The 22,731-nt window shown below is 45.7% G+C and overlaps 1 long non-coding RNA gene across 2 annotated transcripts; it reads left to right on the top strand.

Annotated features, from left to right (window-relative positions):
* The first annotated feature begins 1,278 nt into the window (after window positions 1-1,278).
* LOC144178952 (uncharacterized) lies at window positions 1,279-17,947 on the top strand. Of its 2 annotated transcripts, none has more exons than XR_013324112.1 (5): window positions 1,279-2,157; window positions 2,928-2,979; window positions 7,113-7,263; window positions 13,479-13,571; window positions 16,975-17,947. It is a non-coding gene; the product is annotated as an uncharacterized LOC144178952 (long non-coding RNA). The 2 variants fall into 2 exon arrangements; XR_013324111.1 differs by having other exon boundaries at window positions 1,286-2,157; window positions 17,711-17,937.
* Window positions 17,948-22,731: the final 4,784 nt, after the last annotated feature.

Here is a 22,731-nt window from a genome sequence, read left to right as displayed (position 1 = left end):
TAAATTTCTGAGATTGGTTGATTTATTATTATGTGGCTTAACGCGCTGACGCTATAGATACGCAAGCGACGAGGCGCGCTGTAGTGGAGGGCTCCGGATTGATTTCGGTCACCTGGGGATCTTCAACGTGCGCCGAAATCTCAAACACACGGGCGTTTTCGTTTTTGGCCTTCATCAGAAGTGTAGTTGTATGACAGCGTCAGCAATGCAGTTTCAATGTTTCAGAAGAGCTAGCTCTTTATGTTTGATTTCTAATACTTTTGATTGACAGCATATAACTTCGTTTGTACAAAACTAGCTTTAACCAAAGGTAATTGTTTAGAGGAACTCGTTCGTTTGGGGGTCTATTACCTAATATGCGCAATTACGGGGTGAGTAAGCTGTCACGCACACACAAAAAGCCACAGCTAGCCGCCGCTGCAGCTACAACTGCCAACCGACCACTACAGAAATGACCCCGCCTGGGCTCCCCGAATGCTGCATGGGCCAGTTCCAGTTACTTCAGCATGACCTACGGAAACGTGAGGAAGCTTCAACATCGCTTTCGCCAACGACTACCTGCATGCATAAGACGAGACGAGTATCACCTCTCTGTCACTCTTGTAGTGTTCGTTAGGACATTGAACCTGCACTGTGTGCTGAAACTCAGCGTTAGCATAGGCTCACAGCCCTCGACTGCGTCTGCGACAAGGGCTGCGAAGGCCTTGCCTTTCTCCGTGACCGGCTTTGAGGAAATTCTGTGAACGTTTGCACTGTGTGCGCGTTTGTGCGTCTTTCAGATTTGCGTTTCTAGAGTACTTATAGTGTATGCGTGCGTTTTTCTGTGCTGGTGTATTCATTCCTTGTCGTCATTTTCATTCATCAAGCCATCTTGTTTCCAGGCTGACTTCTCCGTATCATAAAGGTATTCCTCCCTCCCAGTTTTCCTCGCAGAAGTTACGAAGAAAACACCCGACAAAAAAAAAAAAAGAAATGCTAGTGAATAGTCCTGTGCGAGTACAGTAAAGACTCACATAAACGCTGTACCTTTTACGAGAAGTTATAGATTTACCAACCAAGTGGTTGAAAAAGCGTAAGGCTAGCGACACCTGCGACAAAGATTTCCCTCGGTAATGATTACGCACCCTGAAGTCTCCGATCACACCTTCAAATGATTAATGCAACATCACGATCTGCAAACGCGCGAGCCGAATGATTCAGGACTCCCGTGCAAGCCTGCGCTGAAGCAGGCCGAACGCCAAATTTTGTCCGAGCTGAAAAGCATTGTAAAGCACACGTGAATTTTTATTTGTCTGGTTATGACCGAGACAAGTCCACGAGACCGCGTACGGCGCAGGGAATCAGAGCCAGAGATAGCGGCAGCTAAGACAAGTCCGAGGTAAAATAAATAGCTAAGACAGGTGAAATGGAACATGCCGTCACTCCGATTCAAAGACTTTTACTCGCCATCATCATCCCCATTCAAGGTTTTTTCAGGGCGCTGCCATGCGCCAAAAATACAGCCTGATTGGCTTAGATCTTCTGGCCAAAACTGGCAGCCAATCGGAAAAGACCGGGAGCAAGAAGGCAGCGATCGGGAAAGTTGCAATCAGGAGCCCATTAAACCTGAAATACTTGTGAACACAAAAAGCAATAATAATTTTGAATGAATGATTCCTTAAAGATTGACAAATTTCGCAATGTTGTGTGATCACTTTGCATAAAAATACAAAGAGGGAACTCTGCTCTTTTGTTCGGCGCTGCAGTCGCTTCCGATCAGGATTCTATTTAAACTGAAAAACTTGTGAACACCAAAAGCAATGACAATTTTGAATAAATGATTCTTTGAAGATTGAAAAATTTGGAAATGTTGTATGATCACTTTGAATTAAAATTTAAAGTCGTAACTCTGCTCATGTATTTGGCCGTTTCGGCGCTGCGGTCGTTTCCGATGTAATTTTTCCATCAAGTGGTGGCGGCGAGGTCGTCCGTGGTTGCGCGTTGTCCGTGTTGTTATTCATGTTTGTTGTGCGATATACCGTCGTAAAATGTGTTCGCCCTTTGTGGATAAAGCCTGCTTGCCACGTTGGAAACACGTGCGGTTAAGGATAAGCTGAAATACAGCGGCAAACGATCGAAGAAGGGCGGCGTTTTCCTGTGCCCGGACAAAGAAGTTCGGTAAGTTCTTTTTTGCTGGACCTTTTCTAGCGCTACTAAGGTTCGGTGCCAGAAACGTGTTATTGGCTTGATTTCTCGTTTCCGCGTCAGTCTCACGCTGTGGTTCGTGCAAGCTAAATGCAATTTGCTGGCGCTGCTCGATATGTCTAGCGTTGCTGACGGACAGGTGGTGGGCGCAGCGGAGGGCCTTAGGAAGCTTGAAATAATTGCCGGTGCTCTTGATAACACCGTGAGGAATCGACGTGTTTTGTTTCGTATGCGGTTTTTATCGCATTAGGTCTATTTCTATATGCGGCCGTGCGGTTTCACCGTGCTTTTGTTTTATTTCGATAGCTGTGCCACTTTGAACAAAGCAAAATACAATGTGCGACTGCTTAACTTATCGGACGTAAAACTTCCCTTGAGAAAAATGAAAACCTTAAATAGTTTGAGAATCTTAACTTGGAAATAAAAGTGTTTTGATATTTTTTTTATCGTCTTGTTACTGGCTGAAAACTATTTGTTTCAAACGGTTTGTAGTTCAGGAGCACATAGGCGGAGTATATTTCACATTGCTGTAAACGCTATCTACGCTTACATAGCATTGGTTTTAAGCACCATTCATCAATTCAGTGGTTAGGTCTTTTGACATAACTGTCTTGATAATAAAACAATCATTGAGTGAGTGTTCTTACTTCTCGGAATGTGTAGTGTACTGTGAGCTTTTAACTTTGGCAGGTAACGACGTTTGTGCTTATGTAACTTTTCTTTGCAACCTTTTCATTTAAAAGTGGCTGGAGCTTCAGGACGGGGACTGTCTGGCAAGATGAAAAGCAATAACAGGTACGTACTGCATTTATGTTGCCGATATAGGAACCGAGAAATAGAAACTGGACCTATGAGTATGTGTTTGAGTGATGTGGGGCCTTTGCAGCAGGAATTATGCCCACCTAACTTGTGGGAGTTGTTTATTCTTGCATTACCACAGGAATAATAGTAGTAGGTAGCCCTTTCAGCGGTAGGATGCTCTGCATGTTTAGGACAGTTGAATTATGTTGAATGTAGCTTTTTATACGTTCAGAAAGTGAATTCCTGTTTTATATTTCTTTTGCACACGATGTAGTGCGTGTGCAAACCAGGTTTTCTGGGTGAAGAGTCCTTCAACATCTGCTTGAGGCTGGGCAGCTGTTATGTCATAATGCTAGTAATGTGAGTAAGCACTAGATCTTGCAGGTGCAGTCCCAGTGCCGCAAGAAGTAATTGGAATGCTGGAGCTGGGGCCAAACTCGGGTCTGTGTAGCTGCACCAGCGGTAACTGACAGCAGCATATCATATACACATGCATATCGGCCACAATATCCCCTCTATACCTATGGACCCTTCTGTATTACCGTGTCACTGAGCATTATGCATTGGATGTTGGATGCCGCGCCAGTGGAGTGATGGTGCTCTCAGCAGACACTTCTGGCAGCATAGCCTGCATGCTTCCAGTGAATGTGAGCTAGTCAAGCTGAATCTCTTGCAGATACAGGAAGGCACTGTTCTTTTCTCTGAATACAGACTCCTGACATCCTTTCGCGCTACCTATGCACTGAATTTACATGGCTTCCTTGTCAGTGGTCAGTTAATCAGCCGGCTGTTTTGCGATGGGTTAAGCAAAATAAAATAAAAAAACAGTGGGGAGGTTATGCTGGGTGTGCGTGCAAGGTCCCAAAGTTATTTGTGAACTTGAGTTGTAAATTGATCTGTCAATTGAATTTCTTTCCCTTTTTTTGCATTCAAGCTTACCCACCCCTTTCTCTGAAATAAGATCATGTCTATGCTACTGAGCTGCACTGTTGGTGGCACCTGGAGTGAGGCATCTTTATGCTTCATTTCTTTATGTCGACGGCATACTGTGACTGCTCAAAATGCTGTAAGCACAGTGCTTACATTATGCGCACAGGCTCAGTTGTGTGAGTTCAAATTCATTTCAACCAAATAACCTGCCGAGGTGGCTCAGTGGCAAGGCGTTGCGCTGCTGAGCACGAGGTCGCGTGTTCGATTTTCGGCCGCGGCGGCCGCTTTTCTGATGGAGGCGAAAAGCAAAAATGCCCGTGTGTGCGAGATTTCGGCGCACGTTGAAGATCCCCAGGTGGTCAAAATTAATCCGGAGCCCTCCACTATGGCGCGCCTCATCGCCTGCGTTGCGTCGCCATGTTAAGCCCTACAATCAATCAATCATTTCAACCAAATAGATTTTTGTCGGAGCAAAACGAACCGTTTGGCTTTCTTTGCCATATTTTGTTTATTCTTGCTCATTAATTAAAAATATTTTTTTTTTCATCTATATAAAATGGCTTTAGTGCCTCTAAATGTGTGCAGACAAACGTTTACATGCTGGGTTCTGTTTTTAAATGAGGCATAGCCACATGCTACTCAAGATCATGAGTTCGCTTTCTCGAATCATAAGAATTGACAATTTAGATTCTTTCGGGCCAGTAAAGTGACTGCACATGTTGATGGGGTGGTAATTCTGGCGAGGCATCAACCGCCTGGTCATCATATTGAACATATATTTGGCTAGATAGTGTGCGAAGGATGTAAAAAAAACAAATTGTACCAAAACAATGTAAATTAAATGCAGTCAAAAGTTTTGTTCTTTGCACTATAGGGTAATGTTAGTACCTAAGCAGCATTTACTGTATTCAGAAGCTTGAGACACTGACAGCATAATGCACCCGCAGCTAGGCTCAGTGGCTAAGGTGTGGTGCTGAGCCCATATATGCTGGTTTGATCTTGGCCGCGGTGGCTGCTTTTCTGATGGAGGCGAAAAGCGAAAACACCCTTGTCTCGAGATTCAGCATAAGTTAGTTTCCCAGGTGTTAAAAATTAATCTTGAGCCCTCCACTACTGCACGCCTCATAGCCCATGTGTTAAACCCTGTTAGCGTGTTAAACCCTGCTTCAGCGTGTTAAACCCTGCAATCAGTCAATCCGACGGCGTAACGTAATCACGTGATTTTTATCAGAGCCTTTTGGTGGGATGAGGGGGCAAACGTCGATAGCCCTGGCAAATAAAATGCATCAATGGTACGGATAGCTAGATGATGATGGGCTCGGTTCCCGGTCGCGGCGGCCGCTTTTCTGATGGAGGCGAAAAGCAAAAACGCCCGTGTGTACGAGATTTCGGCGCACGATAAAGATCCCCAGGTGGTCAAAATTAATCCGGAGCCCTCCACTACGGCGCGCCTCATCGCCTGCGTTGCGTCGGCGCGTTAAACCCCACAATCAATCAATCAAAAGCTAGATGATGATGATGATTGATTGATTGTGGGGTTTAACGCGTTGACGCAACGCCGGCAATAAGGCGCGCCGCAGTGGAGGGCTCCGGATTAATTTTGGCCACCTGGGGATCTTTAACGTGCGCCAAAATCTCGTACACGCGTGCGTTTTTGCTTTTCGCCTCCATCAGAAAAGCGGCCGCAGCAGCCGGGAATCGAACCCGCAACCTCGTGCTCAGCAGCGCAATGCCTTAGCCACTGCGGCAGGTACGGATGGGTAGGTTTACCTAAAGTAGCCCATGCTGGCTTGTGCTCCTGCATGGTCTACTATAGGTAGATGTTGGGGCAGCAAGGCAGTGCTCCCTAATGATTTGGCCGCAACCCCCTGTGTACCAAGCAGGGGTACCTGAAACAGTCCATCATTTTTTAATACCTCAAAAGCTTCTCTCCTTGGTGATTGGGCACAAATAAGATTTCATTTCGTTGTTGCTTATAGTCTTGCTCTTCTGATCAAGATCGGTCTAAAAAAAGCACAGAGAACATAGTGTATGCTAATTTTGAATTTTGCCCTTCCAATAATAATGCCAAAGACAACCCCGTACCGTGTTTACTGAATTGTAATGTGACCACGATTGTAGCGTGAGGGGTGACTTCATCGCATAAAAAAGAAAAATTAAAACCACTTAAGTAACTCAAAGGGTAACTTTCTGTTGTGCCAAAAAAAAAAAAAAGAAGAGCCGCCAAAGTACTCACGTGAGGCCAGTGGAATTATGGAAAAGCACATTTATTTTTCAAACACTTGGGCTAGGCGCCCACCTTTGACACTTATAACTTCGCAGGAAGCCCATCTGTCGAGCGATATCACTTGTTTTGAGCTGTATCAGCTCAACACTGACCGCCAAAAGGCGGTTACACTGTTTGGTGACGAAATCAGCAACACCCTTTTGTAATTCGACGTGGCAGCTGTAGCAAGGCCCTCGGAAACTTATTGGGCAGGGTTCGCATGTAAAAAGGCGCTCCCGCAGTAGCTGCCATCCACAGACGGTCGATGTTGACTCTTCGGGGAGCTGCCGAATCCCCGATTTCTTGAGCCATTAAAATAGCATGGGTCATACTGAGTGCAACACGTTGCCGTAACAAGGGGAGCTGAAGCGGTGTTGAAACACTTGAGGGCAATGAAAGTTACCTATGCCTCAATACTAAAGTATGGCGCGAAAACAAAGGAAAAAAGTTGCGCACGCTGTCAACCACCACAGAAAAAAAGCAAGGAAACGGAAAAAGTCGATCTTAGCTTGTAGTGGACCCGAACAACTCTGACACATCTTGATGACATAGATTGCGAAATGGTCAGAACTGTAGCCATTGATGACAGTTGGGTGCATCATTGCAATTTTAGGCAGATTGTAACGTGAGGGTTGACTTCAGGTTGCAAAAAGAAAACGTGTTATAATCGACTAAATACAGTAACATTCGTATTTGTATTTAACTATTTAAATTCAATTTAAGAAATGTATGATATTTGTTCACCTCCTCTATTGTTTTGATTGTTCAGCATACTTGATCATGACAGCATCATGTGACGTTTTGAGACTGCCTAGAGATGAATGAACTGATGTTGCTCATGGCAATTTGCTGAAGCAAAAACTAGGAAAATTTTGACGCATCAGTTTGGTAGGCGCCCTGACTATAGACCACAATTTTACAACCTTCTCAGGGTGGCGCCATTTGCCCGGGATTGGTGTGGAGCTGTGCAGGCATTTCCCGGGGGACAGCGGGAGCAGCCACGGCCCCAGCCACATGCCACCAGCTGCATTGGACTGCGTATCGTGTGGCCGATTCGGACACCTAATCTGATTTGAAAATTGGTAAGTTCATATTCAACAGTTTGCAACCCACAGTTTACAGTGCAGTAGAAAGTGGGTTAAAGGCGAGTGAAAGCTAGTTGCATGCGAGGATTGCGTATGCTGTACACAGGCTGCAAATGGACCATGCTTTGCGTGGTTCTCACCGAAATCGCGGTTTGTTGAGCTATATTTCTCTGTGCCACACTTTTTCCAGTCAATTGCTGCACCCGACTCCTATACCCTACGAATTAGCTGTGCGTCTCACCGTCCCCGCAGAGCTGAGCTGTAGCATTAGAAAAGGGTTGATTTTTGTTTGTTTCTTGTCTATAAAATGAACACTGCTAACCTGTAGCGAACAGAAATTAGCGATAGATAATGGGATTGGAATCAATAACTGGGCTCTAAAAACAGCGTACGACAGCGCGTATTGTTGCAAAGGTGCTACATTCAAATATGTTCAATTTGGCGTGATAATCTATTTGCGGAAGCACTCAGGGACCCCCAAAATCTTAGTTATAGTTTTTAATGCATAACGATCTTGTGTTTGTTATTTTTTTATGTACTCAACAACTGTGCAGTGACGCTCAAACAAGCAGCCTTTGCACATTTTCACCCAAGGCATGCCGACCTGCATGCTGGAGGAAAAAAAAAGTCTGAAAAATGTGGGTACAGCTGTTATATTCAAAAGGACTGCCATGACAAAATATACCACTCAGAGGCCATGAATCTGATAAGACAACATGCAACACGGGGCATTTGCAGCCTGTGCACAGCATGGGCAAACCCGCCGTGCAGTTAGTTCTCGCTCACCATGAGTGCGCTCTCTAGTGCACTGTTAAACTGTAGGGTGCTGACTCGTTGAATAAAATTGTACTTGCCAAAACCTTGGTGCTGAGACAAATCGTCTGGAATGCAATTGAGTAAGCACTGTTTGATGGTAATGGCACTATCTAACCTCATCGGTGCTTTATTTTTAGAAAGTTCATAGCATTATCGAAAACCGTGAAAGATGCAGCTTCTCGCACAAGTTCACGATGTGTGCTCTTAAATCGAGTCTGCGCTTAAAAACTTCCTTACTTGGGGGCAGCTGGATGAAACATAAATTATAATCATACAAAGAACTAAATATTGCCAATGTAAATTCAACAGAAATTTGTCTTTATTGTCTCCTAAGCAGCATTTATTTATGCTTCCTCAGAAACTTCACTGCAGCAACCAAGCACAAGTTCAGAAGTTCTTGTATTCTTGTACTGTATAGACAAGGCTTGCTCAGTTTTTTTAGTATCCTGTGCAAGTTTCTAACCTCTGTTGTTGGCTAGAAGCTTACTGTGTTAATAACCGTGGAAACGAACAAGCTGACAATGTTCCTGTCAGTGCTGCGGCAGTAGCTCAAGAGGCAGCGGCTTTTTTGCCATTCACTATGCCGATGTCGAAAAAGCCATGTGTGCATTTCTCCTGGCAGGTCCCTGGAGACAGGGGTGCCTGAAGTAATGAATCAGTGCTGAGGTTGATAACGTTAAGCAATTATCACAATGCATTCCTCAATCAAGAGCTTCTAAGATGTCGAGGTTAGGTATCGGTTTGTAAAGGTCCAGTTAAGATAGTAGGAAATTGTAGTGCATTTTCTTGCATGAAACGAAAAAAGTATTTTTAGATGTGATGACATTTCTCAGAAGGTTTTGCTCTAGGAGCTTGTAGGCATTTTGCTTTTACACGGTGGTGCGTGCATGCTTCCCAGCTTTGGGCTAGTGCATGGGCCGCCGCTATCCTGTGACCACCGCAGCAAAGACGTAAATATTGCCTTTTTTTTTTTTTTCCTATTGCGAACACAGTACACTGCTAACCTTTAAATGAAGGTTGCAAAGCTTCCTTAGAAAGCTAATATAAAAAAAGAAACATTCGAGGAAGCCGTTTCTGCAGTACAAATAAACCGCTGTTTTGAAAGTAGTAAAGATGAGGCTGAGTGAAACACTGCGGCAAATAGTTTGTTCTTCGCAAAACAGTATTTCTGGTAGAGAAGTTCAGAATGCAGCATGGCTGTAATTTTAGAGCAGTCGTAGTTATTAAGAAAGAAGCCGTGGCTTTCTACAGTGCTGTGAACCTCTTATAAATAAGTCGTCAGTGAGCTTGGAAAGTGCTCTACGGCTAAACAGTGAGAAGTCAAATGCATTCACGCATTTTTTTTTTTTGGCAGAAAATAGTTTTTCTACCTTTAGTTGTAAGACAACCGCTGGTGGCTTTAGTGAGCAACTACTGATGCCCCCTCCTCACCCCCCCCTACACACACATATGCACCTTTTTTTGGCATCTTTCTTTGTCAACTACGACTGCACGCTGCAATTTCTGTGGCTGCAAAGCTTGTGCGAGCGTACTGAGTTTTGTCCCCTGCCATATCGTGGCCTCAACAATATTGGGGCAGCAGAGTTTTACAATCTAGGCAACTGACCATTCATAGCCGTAGTGCAAAAAAATTGGGCCTGTTTGTTTCTTATTGCGTGTGCTTTTTTTTTTTTTTTTTTGAGGTTCAACACTGCGAGGACACCTATGCGCAGAATTTTGCGGCGTGTGCTTCTTGCAATATCCTTGCTTTATTACACAAGACTAAAGAGGAAATGCGGTACTATGTCGTAATTGAGACAACTGAAATAAAGCCAACGGTTTGTAGGCTGTAAAAAGTGCAATAATATAAGTACTAGGTCCAGGTTTTGTATTTTCATGATAGAAGCATTCCTTTCCCGTCATTCGCACAAACATTTTTACTCAGTGGCTGCTATGAGGCTTTTTGATCTTAGTGATTATTCGAATAAATGCTAATGTACTGCAGCACGGCTGAGATGCACTGCTTTAATTTGATAAAGTTACAGGTGGGGAAATGTAGTATGATGCTTAATAATGACAGAACTGTATCAATAAGTCTTCTCAAAATACACATTTCATGGGCTTTGTTTTTCCAAATGAGAGATTGAAATGGCCTATTTTAACACACACTTCAGTTGGTTATGTAATGAGTAAAACTCGCCTGCTAGTTTCCCACAGTGGACTGGGACCCTTATACCCTAGTTACACGGGCACAGTTACCCCGCTAACCATGGTTAACGCAAACTGAGCTTGGCCACCTCAGTTCGGTTACGCTAACCGCAGTTGCTGCTGCCGCAGTGTTCAAAAATCGCACAGGTCAGTTTGCACACAAGTGGCGGCGCATCAGCGTAGGCGAAAAAAATCACCTGGCGTTCGCAGAAGACGAAGGCCTGAAATAGCGGGAGCCCTCGAAGCTGCCCCCAAGAGGAGCTTGTGCTCTTTGCGTCGCTCTCGCAGTCGGCACGACCGCGCGTTAGCAGCAGCTCGTTTCCCGGTCCACCCAATCAACTATGAGAAAAGCCTAAATTTGTAAATTCTGCTGATCGTTTGCCAAAAAAAATAGACAAAGCAGGCAATCATGAAGCGTTTTCAGCACTCGGAAACGATCCGTGCGCACGTCGGCCGTTCCTGCAAACATGCCGGCGCGTCTGTCCGCACGGCACTGAAAGCGGCTCGAACCAGCCCAGACCACAATAGCAACAGCTTGTCGCCCCTCTTCGAAATCAATCGCGAAAAGAAGTTCCACATGTGACAAAGTGGATATTATAAAGGTTAAAAATTGTGCTATGTATTGTAATTTGCAGTTGTAGAGATAGCGCCGGTCCGCACGGCACTGAAAGCGGCTCGAACCAGCCCAGACCACAATAGCAACAGCTTGTCGCCCCTCTTCGAAATCAATCGCGGAAAAGAAGTTCCACATGCGACAAAGTGGATATTATAAAGGTTAAAAATTGTGCTATGTATTGTAATTTGCAGTTGTAGAGATAGCGCCGGTCAAATATCAACCACGATCCTAAGTTCCCAACACCAAACCGACCCGAGAACAAGCCGCTCGCGAGCTGCTGGGGAAGCCCCTTTTTCGGCGTGCGCGAGTGCGTCGTGTTTGGGTCTAAAGCAACTGTCTAACGATATTTTTTGTCTACACTGCTTCGCCTTTGGTTTTTATCGTGAGGTTAAAAGTTTGTTACTTTATTTTTGTTACGCTCACAACCAAGTGACCGCTGTCGACACACTTGGAATTTCGCATGTAACAGCCAAAACCGCAGTTTGCGATAACCACAGTTAAAATTTAGTAACCACCGTTAAACGTAACTACAGTTACTTCCGCCATGTAACTAGGGTATTAATCTTAATTAAGGTATGGTGTGGGGACAACCAAAATATTTGAATATTAAAACAGTTGTGTTGACTTTTTGCCAGAACTTCTGGGCTCCATGTCAAAATTAACAATATTTTCTAATGATAACATGAAGGACAAACAGCTGCAATGCAGTTGCATAAGGAGAGCAGCATAAAATGAAAGAAAGCTGTTTTGCAAATGGTAGGATGTTGCACCATTCTTTGGATGGCTCTTCAACTGCATGGCTCTTCAACTGCATGACAGCTTTTAAAGTTGAAAGAAAAATCATGTAAATCATGCCTGGCATTCCCTTGGAACTCCCTGAGGGTTCAGGTGAGCTTCAGTTGCCTGCTTCTACTCAGAGTCAGCACCTAAAGCAAGAACGAACACCATGGCTATATCATTCTGCACTTAAAACACTGATAAGCTTCGCAAGGTTGTTTGATCAGCGATTCCAAATATTTGGTTTCATCACAATGGTGTGGAATCTAGTTTGCTGACTGCCCATTTTTTTGCTGCTGCCTTCCAGTGTGTCACAGGGCCCTTGCCACATTATAGTGTGGGGAATAGTGAAAACTTCAATCTGACCCTTAAAGGAGTGCTGGCACAAAATTTCAAAGCACAGATGACTACATAAAAAGCTTTCTTTTTAAATAGAGATACCCTTCAGGAAGGTTAACCTTTAAGTGTTCGGAAGAACATATTTTAAGTCAATTTTAATATGTGCATGCTCGAAAAAGTTAAGGATGGATTTCCTTTCGACATCGACATCAGTGTGATGCCATGTGTGCCTTTCCCCAAACTGCCTATGTCAGGGCTCCCATGACGTATCCAAGGTGGCCTACTCTGCCTGATCCTTCTGAGAAAACGCGGATCCTTCAGTGATGGCGCCAGTGTTTTCTATTGGACACAATTGCCGAGAGACATGAGCTACAGCCCAGTCTTTAAAAAAATGTCTGCTGTCCTCTTGGGTGAAAAGGAAGGAAATGTCCAAAACAGGCAGCACAAACGACAAAGAAATAAGTAGAAACAACAGCACTTGTGTTTTTCCTCATTTCTTTGTCTGATGTATCTCGCCCATTTTGCAGTCTCGTCTTTTTCAACTTGGAATCAACTTGGCCTAGCCTCAACCCTAGCAAGTCTTCATGGGCCCTTCATTGAAATTACGAAGGGTTTAATGGGTTTGTATGCTTGCGTGATGCATACAAAGGAGAGATCTTACTTATTTTCATTCACTTCGAATTGAACAAGCAGTGACAGGTTAAAAATTTGCAACTTTTGCTGAATAGCAGGGGTCAGCAAGCTTTTCAGGCGGAGAGCCGGGTTTAATGCAATGGACACGGAGGGGGCCGGAGGGCACATTGGTTGGAAGGGGAGGGGGGCTTTGCAGGCAAATAAATTTTGGGGAGGAAATTGAAAGCAGTGTACAAAACTAGAATAGCAATCCTTATCATGTTTATTTCCAACACGAATGTCACGAGCTTTCATGCCAGTTGAGGTCAAAACTGCCATGTCGGCCTTCAGGTAGAAAGTGACAGAGGAGAAGGGGTCTACCATTGTGCCGGGGGCCACATAATACTGCCCCATGGGCTGCGGGTTGCCAACCCCTGATTTATAGCATTTTCGTATATCGTCTGAACATGAAGCACAGGACAACCTAAGGTTGTCAGTTCTAGATGCCTTCATTTGTGACAGGGATGGGTGGCATCTATGGAAACTTTCTGGGTGTTGCGAACAACTCAAGGCAGGTTTTCGTGGGAAGATTGGCAAGCATGCTCTCATTACGTTGCTACACTTGTGAGAGGGAACCCCTGTGTCAGAGGACCTGTTTACAGTCTAGTTTCCTGGTGCTAACAAATTCCAAAATTTTTTGGCTGCTGCAAACATCTTAAGAAAGAATTGTTTTTACAATTTAACAGTTTGTGACCCTGCTCAAGCAATCAAAATGCTTGCCCGGTTTTCTATTCGGTTTGGTTGCTTGTCCGGTTTTCATTTTCAAAGTACCGTATATTATGTGTGGTCTTGTTTTTTCTTGCAGTGCCTGGCATGAGCTCCTTACTACTGATCCTGCCACAAACGCTATGGATGAGAGTGGGCGAAATCTGTGCATCACTGCTGCTAATCTCACAAGGTTTGTGGGATTTCTGCATCTTAAAATCGAGGAAATTGACATGCAGTTTATTAGGCTTTAGACAATACCTGCTGCTAATAGTTACTGGTGGGTTCTTTAGCATAGCCATGAAGCACAGTGTGATTGCTTTGTGTTTTAGGTTATTTCATCCTTTCTTTCAATCTTAGAAAGATGTGTTTGGCGAGTTGGTGCATCTTAACAATACTTGAACTTGGTGCAAAATATTGACAATCACAGAAAGTAGCTGGTGATAACAGGCAATGACTAGCAACTAACTTTTAGGCAGCGTAAGAACACATAATTGCAGGCCAAAGTTACGTGGCTCCACTTGCATGCAAAAAAAAATTGTGATAAGGAAAATTCACAGCCTAATAAATACGCTCTTTCATATGGAGACCCGTTGAAATGTCACTGACAAAATCGCATCCGTTCTTTCCTATGTGGTAAGCTTCCTGTATCTCCCTTTCTCATGTATCACTGCACCTGGACAATTTTCACTTGCTTTTTAAGAGCGTCATGCATGCGCTTGCAGAGCTATGGATGGGGTTATGCCCACTTGTGCAGTTCTCAACTGAGAGGTTATGTTCATGTTCACGCAATCGCACGTTCACACACCTTCCAGTGTGCCCAATGCAGACCTTTCCACATGAAAGAGGTATCTCATAAGCAATGTCCCTACACAGCAACTTGCGTAGGCATTGGTGGGCTTTTTCTTGCACCCTTGCCTATCAAAGGGACCCGTAGCACTTTCCCTCGACTACTCGGAATGTATTTTGGGGTAGTCTATTGTCCCAGCAATCACCTCCCACAAGAATCATGAAAATATGTTCGCTATGATGGAAGGTACGTGCGATGCAAGATGCACATAATCATTCCCTCAACTCATTGCGCAGGGTGCTCTTTAAACCTTTAATTAAAGCAACGCCCCAATTGCCTATATAAGACATTTTGCAGGAAAGTGGAATCTTTCTATCACTCATGATTAAAATTCAATCGCTAGTCCGTCAAATCTCATTTTGTCTGCTTCCTTTTTTTGTGTGTGGGTTTGTCCCTCGTGAATTTCTCGAGCACATTTCTTTCAGGTACTTTTTGGCCACTACATCTGTTCTTGGTGTCGTGCAGAGATAGATGCAAAAAAAATTGCCAAGATCCTTGTAGAAATAAAAAAGTTGTTTAATTTTAAATTTAAAAATACAAGCAAATAGAGCACTGCCCTCTTCTCGAAAACCGGAAATCTGCTGCTCACTTTCTCACTGACCCCGATGTCATATGGCGGGACAAATGAGGGCGGCAAAAAATACGTCCTGGAAGTTTTAAGCCCAGGGTGGCCTGACCTGGAAAGCTCCTTTCCGCGCTTCGTGACGCTGTCGTTCGGTGGTACTGTGCCGGAAAGTAGGAGAGGACAAGCAGCCACACGAGACTAGCAAAGTGACGTGCCTGCTGCTGCGTCGATGGGTGTTGCTATGTCTCTTTGTCTGAACTCTGTACCATCTTTACCTCTCTTTAATTTAGTGTGAAGCCATGTTCAGCGCTGCCTTGCTATTGAGGTTTCATGTGAACGTCACTTGTGGGTTCAAAGAAAGGTTAAAGAAACAGCTGCATATTCTAGTAAAAAAAACCTTATAGAACGCTCGCAGCAAAAAAACAAAATGCGGGATTAGAACCACTGACTTGCAAACCAGTACTCCAGCTTCTTACCTCTCGACCATATACACAAGCTGTGAGGCTTGCAAAAATTGAGCACAGAACTATATAGTCAACAAATATTGCCAGGTGTGTCTGTTTCTTGTCATGTTTGTGAAATTCTGGCAGTGAGAATGCTTGTGTCTCACGCACCAATCTTGCAGACAACCCCCATCTTGCTAATACTAGAAGCAATGTAGCTAGAGCTTCCATAGTTACCTCATAACAAGCATCACGCGATCGCAATCTCTCCGACGCAAGCAAAGGTAGCGAAGTACAGAATGTGCCACACAGAATTATATCTGTCTCCAAGGGATAATAGCTTGCCAACAAAAACAGTTTGGTTCAATTTGTCTCAAGGCAGCCAATCACCGCTAGAGAAAAAAAATGTTGCTGTTTTTAAGTGAACGAAACAGCATTTCCCAGTGCTAAAACATGTCCCCAGACATAGAGACGGACTGATAACCTGGAAGCTGCCGTCCACTTTTGCTATGCTCCCTGACCACGCCTCCTCTACCATCGATGCCAATATCTGCCGTGAATAGACATCAGCATACGGCGTGCGAATGAACGAGTTCGCGTGTATTTTGGCGACGCGCGCTGACGCCAGGCGATATCAACAGTGGTGCATCGTAACACGCCATGGAAAGGCACACGTGCTCGAAGGGGAGCCATAGTGCGGCTCTGTTACTGTCTCTATAGATTTTTGTATTCTTTGAGCCCACGGTTAAGCTTTTATGCTTACTTTAAAGAAAACAAGCAGTAAGGCAACATTTAGGCTCGTTTGGTCAAAATAATGGCATATACACACTTTCAAGCTGAGCCAACTGTAGGGCCACCGCTCTTTGTCGTCATATCCGGAGGCCTCAAGTGTGACGTTGCCAGTACTGCATGTGCTTGTATTGTTAGACTAAAAAATAGAATAACTTTCTCGTATCTGCGCTGCTTTGATCATTCTTTTTGCGCATGTAGAATTTTTTTCATAGAATGTGGACTTCAAAAACATTATGAACAAAATTGAGGCGTGGCTTTGCTATTGCAAACAGCAGTGACCAGTGGAGCTGAGGGGAAGCCTCAGAAAATGGCACACCTTCCTAGTCTACCTCGACAACGCCGTAGTATTTGCCCGGAACTGCGACGAGCAACTTAAACATGAGCGCGGCCCGACAAAGCGCGTTCCGAGAGGGAAACTAATGTCCCGGGGTTTTTCATCCCGGCGGACTCGCCATCGAAGTAGTCCGCTGCGGGAAACAAGGTGCAGACCCGCGAAAACGATCTGGAGGCGAGAAAAGGCGTGGCCTTGCTGTCGCAAACAGCCTCGCGAAAGTTATGCGCGGAATGCTGATGTCATTGCTAACGTCATACCATGTGCGCTCGGCAAGGCTAAACTTTTGCACGAGGACCCTTGTACGTGCACCGGTCCTCGTCTCCACTCTCCTCCCTCCTCCCCCTCGCAAACTCGGCTGCCGGACTGTGTGCTGTAGCGCCCTGGTAACATCCCTCCAAGGAGCACAAGCTTGACAGCTCTGCTGTTAAAAAGAAAAGGCCAGAGCTCTGTGCCGTGCCATAACCAAAAGGCAGCAGAACTGATTGTGTTATCTACGACAACAAATTGTTTGCTTTCTCATGTGCTCACGTTAAAGGTATGCTTTTGCGTCATATGTTCAGCCTCGATGCATTCAACTTACAAGTGTATTTCAAATTTCCTTTCTCCTGTTAGGCCCAGTACTTTAGCCACATGGGTAGCTACGACTTCAAGGCGGCTGCCCGCACGGTGTTGGGCATGGTGATTGGGCAGCCAGTGGCATTGTCCTGCAGCTGGGCAGGGTCCAAGGGGGCGAAAGAGGCCTTCTGCGAGCTAGACAAGATTGTCTCTTGTTCTTAGTAAGCTGCCCTGATTTTATTTTATGCACGAGGAATTCATTATAATATTTTCAGGGGCTACTTTATTTCAGTGTATTTGTTCGACCATTAGAGCTTATTTTTAATGTTCTTGTTTACAGGAATGAATATGGATACTGTTTGATAATGCGTAATAAATATTGGCTCTCTGGAATAGTTGTACGTTGTGAAAACTAGAGGCATTGCATTAAGCAAGCTTGTAATACGTTTTTTTTTTTTTTTCACCTGCCGCGGTGGCTTAGTGGCTAAGGCATTGTGCTGCTGTGCTGAAGGTCACGGGTTCGATCCCAGCAGCGGCGGCCGTTTTTCTGACGGAGGCGAAAAACAGACACCCGTGTGTTGAGATTTCAGCACACGTGAAAGATCCCCACGTGGTCGAAATTAATCCGGAGCCCTCCGCTACGGCGCACCTCATAACCTGCGTAGTTTTGGCGCGTTAAACCTCATAATCAATCAATCAATTGAATTTTTTTTCAGGAAGGGCATTGCTAAGCCTGTGGATATTTTTACAGTGTAGTATATTACTTATTTGTCTGTTTTCAATTTTCTTTCAGTGTCGATACAGCCCAGGTACCCCGACGCAAACAAGGTCGCTGTGGCAGCTGTTATTAAGAAATGGCTATACTCCGCCGGTGACCGGGATGGCGGCTGCACGAAGCGGAAGACACTGGACAGTATGAACTGAGCAAAATAACGAACCGGAAGACACTGGACAGCATGAACTGAGCAAAATAAATTAAGTAAAAAAAACCTAATCACCACAGGCTTTGTAAATCACTACATTTGTCCCTGAAAGGGCAAACAGTGCTCTTTAAAAGGGCACAAATGCTTATGCATGCAGTACGAACTTACAGCTTGTCCCATTTTTAGGAACCCATGTGCGCAATTCGAACTGAAAGCTGCTGGGGTTGGACAGCCGGGATGTGAATGGCAGAATGTCCACTATGGTTGAACGGCTAGTATATCACCTAAAGTTGAACAGCCAGGCACCAGAATATGTTCAAGAGCCGCTCACCAGGAAAAGCTGACTGGCCGTACTTCGGCAAACGCTTATGGGACATTGATTAGACACATTTCAACGGCCGACCATCGGCATAAGGTCAACAGCTGACCTTCTGCAAAAGTTAAACAGCCGGCCTCGGGCAAAGGTTAATGGCTGATCTGCGGCAAAGCTGTACGGCCGGGGACCGTTGTGGACCCCTCTGCTATGAATTGGTAAAAGTAGAGTGGCCATTGGGTGTACAGCAGTTAACTTTAAACACACGGCAGAGGCCCACCTTTGAGTGCGCGCTTTACACTTTGACTGGAGAAAGGCCGGGCAGAAATTACCCGGCTGAAGTTCTTCGGCTGATATTAAGCCGTACAGGCTTGTGCTGCTTGGGTACACGTTAGCCATTAAATACAAATTATATTGGATGCGAAAAGAAGTCAGGCAAAAATATCTGGTTGAATACAGTTCGTAAAATTTGCCTGAATATCTCAGCATTTGAACCAAAAACTGTAAAATCTGAATGAGTTTTCAGCTTAGCCTGACTGATAGGTTGCAGAACTACATGCTTTATTCTGCTGCAGGATCATCACCATCAGTATTTCCTTAAAGGCCCGGGCGGGATATTAAATATGGGAGAAAAACGAAATACAAAGGTTTTATGAGCGGCAAATACAAATTAAAAGGACACTGAAGTGATTTCTAAACATTTCGGGATTACGAGCGCAATTTCTAGTCTGGGGCGCTATTTCAGAAGGCTCGAGATGGCTCTTTTCTGAGTTTCCAGCTGCTCCAGTTAACACTTAAGCAGTGATAGTATATCATCCGATAAACCTCAAGCGACACCGTCGGAATCGCGCGGAACACGCTTGGCATTATCAGCGCGCCCACTTGAGACCACTCACGTTGAAAAAGCACGGCTTGTACGAACACCCGCTAGCAGCGCCGTCTAGAATCGAGTTGCAATAATATGCACTCCGTTATGTAAAGTAGATCACCCCGCTATTCCTTTTAAAAATCCGGCCTGGCCCCAGCCTTCTTTTAAAGCTCCGCCCTCTACAAGCGGCACGGGACGGCTCCGATTTTCTCGGTGTTCTGTTCTTCCGCTGAAATGTGTTTGCTGCGTGGTTGAGGAGTGGCTCCAGTGCACCTCAGCGCAAGCTCAAACCAAGTAAGCGATGCAGTTCACGGTAGCGAAAGGAACACGCCCGTCTTCCGACTATCAAACGTGACCGCAGGGACGCACCCAGAGGGGGGGCCCGGGGAGCCCAGGCCCCCCCCCCCCGAAATTTTTCGGGCCATACCCCCCTTTCCCGCGCCACCTCTCCTCTCCCCTCGCACACATTCTGAAGCGCTGCCATATGAATCCTGGGCTTGATAGCTATTTGAGGCGGTTTTTTTTTTCGAAATGAGCCAAATCCACCGAAGGGGAATTTGAGGGGGAAAAAAACGAAAGTTTGGAACCGGACCTAAATGCAGTGCTGTCAAAACTATTAGATGACATGTTTCACATGTCAGCTAGGGGAAATCTATAGCTACAAGTAATTAAGAATTATGCGGAGAATTTGAGCGATATTGGGATAAGTTCAGATTTGGCTCGTACTCAGTTGAAACAGACCAGTTGGTGCGGCATTCTCATGAAAACTTTATTGGAATCGACTTTCAAGAACGGTACATAGAGTTTTAAGCAAAAAAGGCAATAAACATGCAAAAGAGCTTAAATAACCGTAAAACTGTACATGAAGAGCCGGTGAGTCCTCTTGGCAGCATTAGCAGCTCTTTTCGAATGGCTCCGTAGGGTACTCTTTCGGGCACGCCGGAAAACACTCATGAAGCTCTTCATTGCCTTGCCATAAATTTCCAAAACGCTTCACAAGAAGCCTGCTCATATCATCTTCCGTTGCTTTCCGTGGCTTGTAAGAGACAGCTAATTTTAGGTATGTAAATGGGAAATATGGTAGTAATAACAATAATAATAACACGATTTACTCCGTAAGGACGAGGGAGACGAGATAAAACGATAGTATCACACCTCTCAGTTTCATTTCGTTCACTTCCGTTCAAGTTATCGTAAACGTATGGCGGCAGATCATTTGCCGATCTCCTCATTGCTGTCAGAACTCATGATAAGGCAGCTCTCAAAAGCAAAACAAAAATTGATGCAAAAACGCACAAAACAGCCCGAAACGTCACACCAAACGCGAAATCCCATTGGGCAATGAATTTGGCTCATTTTGAGCCGTGCCACAGGAGGGTCTGGCTCATTTTCTACACGAAGTAAGATCTGCGCACACGTTTGCAGGGAATTGCCTCAACTATTTATTGGCCACATTTTTTTAAGGGAAAGTTGCCGGGATTTTCTTGGCAGTGCAGTTTTATCTGACTTAGTTTTGGTTGGCGGATTAGGTTCATTTCGAAAAAAAAGACGCCTCATTTGGTGGTCAACGGGGGATTAAAAAAAAACAGGTGGGGTTCGTTTGCTCCGTTTACGCGGAAGCCAGTACCGCTGTACACTGGCTTCGTGCTCTGCTGCTGGCCTGCCACTTGCATTTCGCTGCACCCCCTTTACCCTGTTCGTCTGCAATCGGTGCTTCCGCTGTCTTGACGGCAGTATTTTTCGCTTGTTTCGCCAGGGTGGCGGTTTCAGCGGCTCGGGTCGCATATGTTTTGCTGGGGAAGAAAATTTTTGTCTTTCAACAAACAAACAAATTCAACAAATATCTCCATTCTAGCACGCCGTGGTGTCGGCGGATACTGTCGCCCACGCCTGGTGTTTTTGGCTCAACTGTTTCCTTCCCTGACCCGAACTCACAGCGCGTTTTTAACTAGTTTTCGAGGAAATGCTGCTGTTGCGTTTGTCGGTAAGAAGGGTAAGAAGTCTGCTTGCCGCACAGAAACCCGCTGTAGGGTTTCTCTATGCAATGCTTTCCAACGTCCGGCTCGCGCACGTGTGCAGCGTCCGCCGAACAAGCCAAGGCGACACAAGGTCTTGGAACCGGATGGCGACGAGCGGAGTGGCGCGAGGGGACGCTTGACCCCATCGCCCGGCGCCTCTGACATTACGCCCGCTTAGGGAAAGCTACCGTGGGAGTACAAAAGCCCTGTTCCACAGTCGGCACGTCCCTCTGGACAAGAAGGATCGCTCCAAAAGAAAGCGCAAGAACGTTACCAAGCCCGGCGACGGCAGGGTGACAAAGTGAAAGCGCGTCGCAGTTGTACGGCGGCAAGAGACACCGGCGGCATTCCTTTGGATAAATAAAGGCAGTGACAGCGGCACTGTTGATTGACAGCCATTGTGGTTAATCGCTCCTATGCACAACGGCGGTGTAGTGATGCCAGCGCCGGTGGACCCCGTCGGGCGATGACCCTCCTCCCTTCTCGTCGCTTTGCCGTGTCCCCCAAGCCGTCGGCGGAGTGGCAGCCCTTTGGGACGGCCTTGCCGGCGACCTTCTACGCGGCTTTTGGGAAGACTCGTTTCCTCCCGACTTTCTGGGGCGGCGGACAGGGGGGAGTGGGGGTCAAAATCCTAATTGGTACGTGTGTTGTTGTGTGGGGGCTGCTTCGCTTGCGACTGCATGCGCAATTTTGCTGAGTTTGTCCGGAGCTACGGCCAAGAGCAGTCGCATCAAGACTTGCTCTCGTGGCAGTTTCTGGGCGCCAGAGCCCCACGAAGTTCTCGCCAACCGCGCGCCGGTTCGGCACCCTTTTTGTCCCCCGGGCCCCATCAGGGATCATGCCGCTATACCCTTTTTGTGCGCTGCGGCACCTTTTAATTGTAATCCAGTTTTCACTGTCTTGTGTTATCTTATGTTCATGCTTCGTCGTCTCCTGTAAATAAGTGTAAATAGGCTTTTTCTTCATCATCTACTTGCCTCGTCTCATCATCGGGTCCTTCACCATCCTCCACGATGACACCACCCACCTCAACAACGAACCAAACTTTACTGGCGGGTTTACGGACCTCGAGCTGCATTCCTATGAACAGACCTCGAGAACACCGGGCTTCAGCGGGGAAGTGCACGGAGTCAAGGTGGCCAATGGTCAACACGAGAGAGACGGGTGTGCAGCGGGTGATTGGTGGAAATGAACCCGGGCCGGACATCTCGACGGACACCAACCACACTTCTAGCCGAGAGAAATTTCGGCTTGAAAATTAGACTGCGAACTGTGTCTTTGTATTAGAGAGGTTATAAAACGCCGGGTACATATGATAGCTTAGTCTCGCGATGTTGGAGTATCGTCAAGGTGTCGGCAGAGAGCAACGCGTTTACTTCACTAACGGGCTGAACGAAAGGACAGAGGAGAAGCTCATCCCGCCTTGCAGGACAAGCCACGCTGCGACGCTGAGGAAGCGACAAGGCGCATCCCTGGATTTAACAAGGTTCTTTACAAAACTGCCATAGGTAAGCGCTGACACGCTGGCGCTTGTCGCCGTTTTTTTTATCTACATTTACTGCAGTCCAGTGTGTCTCGATACTGCAATTTCCGAGGCCTGAATCATTGGTGCTTTGAATGGCAGACCGTTAAACGTCGAACTTTGAGGGTGTTTAGGATAATAACACACGGAATTAGGCGTATGACATCTCC

Source organism: Haemaphysalis longicornis, unplaced genomic scaffold (assembly GCF_048455015.1).
Source record: "Haemaphysalis longicornis isolate Haplotype H1 unplaced genomic scaffold, Haemaphysalis longicornis Haplotype H1 scaffold_1, whole genome shotgun sequence".
Taxonomy (NCBI): Eukaryota; Metazoa; Arthropoda; class Arachnida; order Ixodida; family Ixodidae; genus Haemaphysalis; species Haemaphysalis longicornis.
This window is presented reverse-complemented; position numbering and strand designations above follow the sequence as displayed.